Source organism: Pinus tabuliformis, chromosome 4_2, assembly GCF_031772625.1.
Source record: "Pinus tabuliformis cultivar Carrire ecotype Pingquan chromosome 4_2, CPIR1, whole genome shotgun sequence".
NCBI lineage: Eukaryota > Viridiplantae > Streptophyta > Pinopsida > Pinales > Pinaceae > Pinus > Pinus tabuliformis.
The window spans coordinates 631,287,980-631,296,300 of NC_142304.1; positions in this window are offsets into that span (position 1 = coordinate 631,287,980).

An 8,321-nucleotide genomic window follows, 5' to 3' on the forward strand; every position below is an offset into this window, starting at 1 on the left:
CAGTATCCACTAGGCACTTGTAAAAGTTCTACTGGCGACATATTTGCAGAAGAAGACAAGGAGTTTTGATAAGGTATTCCGCTCGAATATCGCCCGCTAACGATTAATGGTAATAGTGCGACAATTCATGCATGCCGTGACACTGATAGGTTTGAAAACGACGTAGACACTAGGCAGTGTGCATAGACTGCAAAAAATTAAGTCCATTTTTATATTCTTTCACATCCCAGGAACTCAGCTTTCTTCAAAGTTCCACAGCCTTATGCCAACCTCCTCGTCCTCCGAAGTTGGAATGAGCTCCAACACCAATTCTTCGTCAATGGATGGGATTTTTTCCAAATTCAAATACTGAGGACCATCTGGTTCTGCAAACAGAGATTTGCAAAACTCCAAGTCTTCCGATTTATGCTAGGCATCATTAGACAATTCCATGTCAGATACCGAACACGGCTGAGAGGGAAGTTAGGGGTTGTCTTTAGTATTATTGTGCACAAAAGGCGAAGTCCCAGGGATTTCGTTCAAGGCATACTTGGAAGCAGGAACCTGGATTTGCGGAGGGGGAAGAGAAAAGGCAGACGGAATGGAGGTCACAGAATCGGGAAAGTTGAAGTTAGCGTTGGGCCCTCTCAGGCAATACATTGCAGCGTCGAAGGCTCGAGTTGCCTGCTCGGCGGTTTTGTAGGAGCCAAGATAGATCTTCTCCCTGGATCTTGGTATCCGAATTTCTGATATCCACTTCCCCCATTCTCGCAGTCGGATTCCCTTAAATTTCCGGGTTGTTTGTCCGCTATCTTCGTTAGGTTGAGCATGGCCGTGGTTTTGTTCCTGCGAGGGAGGTATCTCCATATTTGGGAACTACGAGGGCATCCCTTATCCCTCATCCCTCATAGAAGGAATCTCGCCGTAATTTTCAGAATGCTTTTGAGAGAGAGATATCAGAAAACCAATATTTAGAAACAAGTAAATAAAAATGTATAACAATAGGGGTAGAAACAAGATGAACTTGCAGAGAGAAAAAAAAAAAAAAAAACTACATGCTCATACTTGTGTATTGAAAGAATAAATAACCATGAGCCTACAAATTGATGAGGTAACCAAAAGTGAAGAGTTCTATGAGGAAAAAAAATGAATCCATCAAAAATAAAATAAACAAAACAAAACAATGGCGACGAAAAAAAATATAATAAGGGTTATAAATGAGTGCACAGTGCCATGAGTCCAAACTGTCCCTATAAGGGTACCTGTGACCACGAAATGGAACAAAAGAAGTTACTTATCGATGAAAGTAAAGGGGACAATTATTGTAGCAATGTTTCTCTTCCAGGTGACTAGAACTGTATACGTTGTGAACCTTGTACTCAACCACGGTGCACCATGATAGAAAAAAATATATTAACCCTAGAAGCTAGGGAAGCAGAGAAACAAAATCATTAGCAAATTCTGAAACTAGTAGGAAGGGAGACAAATTTGTTAACTGAGTGAAGTATAAGAAAAATTATTAACAGTCAGAGCATAATAGTAAATACATTACCAGACAATGTAGGAACCATAAATACTTTTGCACCAGAAGGTAAGATTTCATTACCTAGCAGTAGAGGAGGTGTAGGTGTTACCACAGTTTGGGAAAATTCCTTTCCATCTGCCGACCCATGGTAACAATTGCCATGACTATCAGACGGACCATGCCTCACACTAAGAAAAAGTAGAAAATGCGTTGGATACGTGGAGAATAAATAGTTTTAGTGTTTCTTAAGGGCAGTATCCATCGTTGGATTAACCAAATGAATTTCCATCGTCCATGCCCGAAGACCTGAGAACCCATGTGAAGTTCACATGAACCAAGGCTCCGTTTTCGCTGATGATTCGCTTGTTGCATTGAGGACCATAGGTGCCACCTATGGGTGGGTTATGTGACTATTAATGTTGAAAGTATGCTTGAATGACTGTAATCCACTCCCTGCAATTAAAATATCCCATCAAATTTATGTTGTGACCAATAATGTAGGTAGACATAAGCTAAGTTTAATGAGTGAACTATACCAAGGAGTAGGAGTATAGCATATATATCCCTTCACCATCGAACATGTTTCTCCTAACATCACCTAAGGTGTGTAATAACCTTCGCATTCTCACAAGTTGCGAAAGCACCCTCAACCTAAGACTTAGGACACGATGAAAACCATAATGAATGTAATAAGGGATTAAAGAATTATAGTGAGATAGACATATAGTTTTTTAATAAAGTTATTTGTTAAAGGAATTAGAAATATATTCCATGAATGGGTGTTATATATATATATATATGAAAAAAATTGAGTAAGTGGACTTATTACAAATGATATCAGAGCCCAGTTTCAACATTGGGCCTACAAGGAACCATCATAGTAAACTGAAATATGCATAGAAATAACAATTATGAAATATTGGTAGCAAGTTGCATTGTTTTCTAAGGTACGGGAGTGAATAAAACCACTACAAATGGCATAGGATTCCCCTTCATCCATAACAGTTGGTGAAGAATTATATGTGGAATTGGGTAATGAAATTACCCCAAAAACTTCTCAGTTTATGGATGTCATCTGGAGTCTGCAATAGGAGTTTACTTATCTCAGAAACAACAATTAATGCCTCCTAAAGGCTAGTGAGGAATAGGAGAGGATGATAAGGGAATTGACTGAAAAATCTAGCCATAGAAGCATAGAACCAGAAGGGGAGAATAGGAAAAATGTGGAAGAAAAATCAAAGAAGTATAAAAGTGGAGGTGAATCATAGGACATATTTGAAATAATAGAAAGGAAAGAAGAAAATGGAGTTACAAGGATATTTTAGGAAAATAAAACCCCCAAATTTTGATTAGGAAAGGGAAGAGGATGAGGAAGCATGACTTCTTAACATAATAAAATACTTTTAGGTATAGGAGTATGAGAGTAACTTGAAGGCCCAACTAGCTATTTACCAACTGCAAGGAAAATCTTCTCTCTGGTGGGAAGAGGCCAAAAGTGTACTCCTATTGAAAGAGAAGATAGATTCTTGGGAGAAATTTCAGCAACAATTTAAGTCTTGGTACTTGAGTGATTGATACTATAATGATCATGCTAAGGAATGCCATGAGTTTGTGACAAAATTTATAAAATTATTACAATATGTTCCCTATATTAAATAAGAGAAAGCCAAGGCACAATGAATTTTGAATTATTTACCAACACCTTAGAAAGAAATGATTGAGTTTGACAATCCTAAGTTAATGGATGAGGCAGTAAGAAAAGTAAGATTGTACAACTACCGGCTCAAAAATAGAAGTGAACATTTAAAACCATGGAAAAGTAAGGACAAAACCAAGTCTGTAATGAATATAAAAAGAAAGAAACCTCCTTATCTTAAGAATTTTGGGAAGGATCATCAAAGGAAGAATTCAATAAGGGAAGTGTAAATCATCCTACAAAGCCTTACACTGGGTCAAATCCCATGGAACTAAACAAAAAAAGAGCAGCGGGGTCAAGGAAAGAGAACTGCTAAAGTGCTGGGGTTATGGTGAACCACACTTCTTACAGGACTTTCTGCATAATCTGCGATATGTTCAGAATATTCAAGCAATCCATGAAGCAATGACTATGAATGATGTCAGCATAAATATTTGCAAGATCAGTGCAGCACTAGAAGAAAAACAAGTTGAGCATCATTCTACTATGATTGAGATTGATGATACCATTCTAAACCAATTTGTTTCTATTTTAATTGATCCAGGGGATAGTTTAAGTTATATTAGTCCCCAAATTGTGGAGAAATGTAAATTAAAATATGAAAAGTTCAAGAATGCATGGTTGGTATAGTTAGTTACTGGTACCAAAAGAAAGGTAACCAGTCAAATAAGACAATGTCTCATTGACTTAAATGGTTATCCCATAGAAGCAGATTTAAACATTCTTCCTTTAGGATCCTATGATTTATTAATAGGCATGGACTAGTTGGAGAAACAGGGAGTTGTTATAAATTGTTTGGAGAAAACAATGAGTTGTATGGTTTAATATGGGCAAACCCGGTTAATTAGAGGTAAACTAAAACCAATATCAGTCTGACAAATTCCCTCTTTACAGTTGAAAAGGAATGCAAGAAAAAGATGCCTGATATACATGGCATGGGTGGAAAAAAATAAATAGATAACATAAAAAGAAAATTTAGAAACCTTGCCAGTCATTAATGATTTCCAATATGTTTTGTAGAGGATGATCCAGGTTTACCCCCTCATAGAGACATAGATTTCTCATCGATTTAGTACCAGGTTCCACCCCCATGTCTAGATCTCCTTACCAAATGAGCATACAGAAGTTACTAGAACTAAAAATTCAATTATAGGAACTCCTAGACAAAGGTTAGATCACACCCAGTGTCCAACCATGGGGGGGCGGGTGTACTATTTGTCAAGAAAAAAGGATGACACATTTAGAATGTGCATCGGTTATCATCAATTGAATAAGTTAACTGTCAAAAATAAATACATGTTGGCCCAAATTGATGATTTGTTTGATCAAGTGAGGGGAGCAACTATCTTTTCAAAAATTTATTCAAGGATTGGTTATCACCAACTCCAGATAAAAGATGAAGATATTCATAAGACAACTTTCAGAACCATATATGGTCCCTATGAGTTCGTAGTGTTACCATTTAGTCTCACTAACACATCAACAACCTTCATGTGTTTAATTAATAGTGTACTCCACAAATATCTTGATAGGTTCGTGTTAGTATTCATATATGACATTTTAGTGTATTCTAAAAATGAAGAAGAGCACAAAGAACATCTGAAGTTGGTGTTAAAAATTCTAAGATAACATCATCTCTATGAAAAACTCAGCAAATGTGAGCTTTACAAACACAAAATATAGTATTTAGGTCGCATCATTTCCAAGCAGGGACTATATGTTGATCTTAAAAAGGTTAGGGCTATTACGAATTGGCCCATACCTAAGGATGTGTCAAAAGATCACTCATTTATGGGATCACAGGATATTAACAAAGATTTATAGAGGGATTTTCAAAATTGGCTTATCCGATTACTTCCTTACATAAAAAAGGAACAATTTTTTGGTGGGCAGCCAAACTCCAGGAAATTTTTGACAAGTTAAAACAAATTCTCAGAGAAGCTCCTATACTAAAAATTGCAGACCCAAACAAGGAATTCACTGTTTGTATTGATGCATGTTTGGAAGGGCTTGGGGAAGTGTTGATGCAGGAAAATGCAGTAGTAGCCTATGAGTCTAGGAAGTTGAAACCACATGAAAAGAATTATGTTGTGTGTGATCTAGAGTTGGAAGTAGTGATACATGCTCCAAAAATGTGGAGACACTGTTTGCTAGGGAAAAAATTTACCTTCTTAACAGATCACATCATCCTGAAATATTTTTTCAGCCAACCTGATCTAAATGCTAGACAAGAATGGTGGCTATATTTCCTCATTGAGTTTTGATTCAATGTTAAAAACATAAAAGGGAAAGAAAACAAAATAAGTGATGCTTTAAGTAGATTTATGGGAGAATCGGTTAGCAGTATCAGTATAGAGTTTTTGGAACATATTAAAAATTAAAAGCAACAAGATCATAAGCATCTGAAAGTTCAACAAAAAATACAACAAATGGAAGTTCTAGGATATGCTGAAAATTATGAAAAATTGTTAGCCTACCGAAATAGATTGTATACTCCCAATGTGAGTGTGCTAAAATAACTGATACTGGATGAATATCACAAGAAACCATATGTAGGCCATCCTGAATACCAAAAGATGATAACAACATCAAGGAAAAAATTATTTTCATCAAGAATGAAGAAGGGGTTGGAAGAATAGTTAGCCAAATGTATAGAATGTCAACAAGTAAAGGTGGAACATCAACACCCTGTTGGATTGTTGAACCCACTACCCACTCTCGAATGGAAGTGGGAAGTTAATTCATTGGATTTTATTATAATATTACTAAGGAGAAGACAAAAAAATGAATCCATCATGATGGTAATGGACACTTTGACTAAAGAAACACATTTTATAATGGTGGAGTCTACTTTCGGAACCATGCAGATTGTTAATATATTCATGAAGGAAATTTTCTGACTGCATGTAATACCGAAGTTGGTAGTGTCAGACAAAGTTGCTAAATTTACCTCCATGTTTGGGAATTTTTTGTTTGGGGGCATGGGAACTCAATTAAATTTTAGCACTGCATATCATCCTCAAACGGATGGATAGACAGAAAGAACCAATTAGATCTTAGAGGATATGCCACAAATGTACGTCGTGGACAAGCCTACTAAGTGGGAGGATTTTTTGCATTTAACATAATTTTCATATAACAATAACTATCAAACTTCAATAAAAATGAGTCCTTTTGAAGCTTTTTATGAAAGAAAATGGCATACACTACTCAGTTGGAGTCAATGAGAAGATCGATTGATGTTAGGATGGGATGCTTTGCAGGAAATGGAACAGGTGGTAGGAAATATTAGACAGAACATCAAAACTGCACAGGCCAGGGAAAAAAGCTATGTGGACAAGAAAAGAAGTCATAAATAATTTAAGATTGGAGACCATGTTTACTTAAGAGTAAAACCAAGAAAAGGTACCTCATCGTTCTGTGGGCCTTTTGAAATCTTGGATAGAATTTGTCCAGTAGCATATCAACTGGCTTTTCCCAGCAATTTTAAAGTTCACAATGTCTTTCACGTGTCCTTGTTAAAGAAATATGTTCATGATGTTTCTCACATTATTAATTACAATATGATACAAGTGGAACTCGATGGAGATTTCTTGCTAGATCCACTCCGCATCTTAGATCAGAAAGAGATCTTCCTCCAGAATCGAGTCGTCACCGGGGTTAAAGTGTAGTGGAGGCACTTTACACTTGAGGAGGCTACTTGGGAGCGGGAGGATACAATGAAAGAAGCTTATCCAACATGGTTCAAGAAGTATGAAAATGAACAATAAACACCAAGTATGGTGTTAATTTCAAAACGAGGGGGAAGATGTAATACCCCTATGTTTCTATGTAAATATATTTTTGTTTTTAGATTGAACTATTTTTAGTTGTGATGGAGAAAAAGCCATGGTAAAATCGAATTAAAATAAACAATAAGTATGATGATGTAATAAATGAATTTTATTAATGAAAAGGAAAATTGGAAATTACTTGGGCAAGAAACACTTGAGTTAAAGAGAGTATTTCTAAGATCCAGAAACCAATGTTGACAGGTAAGATCAATTCAATCTTCAATTGAATCATTGCTCAAAATCCCTAGGGGTTGATTAATAAGATTTAATATGATTGGAGATAAATATATTAAATCACTCAATGTAGAAAAAAACCAAGTAAGGGTGAATAAAGTTTCGTGGGAGAAAAATATGTGATTGAAATAAAAAGGAGAAGATATCTTTTTCGAAGAAAAAGAAGAGAAAAGCCCAGGCTAATGGGTTAGAAGACCCTAGAAAGCGGGATGCCACTAAGGAATGATCTGCCAGGGATGTAAGGCGTAAAATACCTTATCTGGAATCAGAAGAGTTTGTTGATTCTGTTGGCAACTAGTATTAGCTCGGGGGGAACTGGTGGTTCAGTTCCCGGTTGGGTGGATAGTGTGGTTCCCAAGTACAATTTCTACAATAAATCTCGTTAGTAAATATGTGTATGTTATTTCCGTGAATGGAATGAATTCTGGTAGAGCATTGTATTGGAGCTTAGCTCCAATAACTATGTGTGATAATTTTCCTGTGAATGTTTACATTAAATAATTTTGTGGAAGAACGACTTCTACAACAAGTCCAGTTAGGAAATTCATGCATGTTATTTCTGTGAGTGGAATAAATTATGGCAAAGCATTGGATTAGATCTTAGCGCTAAGAACTATTTGTGATTGTTACCTTTGTGAACATTTCTATTAAATAATTTTGTGGAAGGTATAAATTTTGTGTAGAATATTGGGACTGATCTGAGTACTAAGCACTGTGTGGGTTTATTTCCCTTTGACTAAATAATTAAGTGAATGATATAAATCTTATACAAAATATTGTACAACAAAAATTGAATTCCATTTATATATCTGAGTTTGGGGATGTGGTCAAAGGATATTTTGTGAAGCTAGACTGATCTCAGTGTTGGAATTTGTTGGACACCTAATCCTCTATGTTTTGGTGTAGAATGTGAACAGCCATGAGAGTCCAAGAGACCTTGGGATGTGGAACCCAACGGTCACAGGAATGTACTATAAATGTATATCATTGTCAATAATAAATACAATCTCATGTTCATCTTTCCTATTTTGTCTCTCCCATGTGTGTGTTTAAC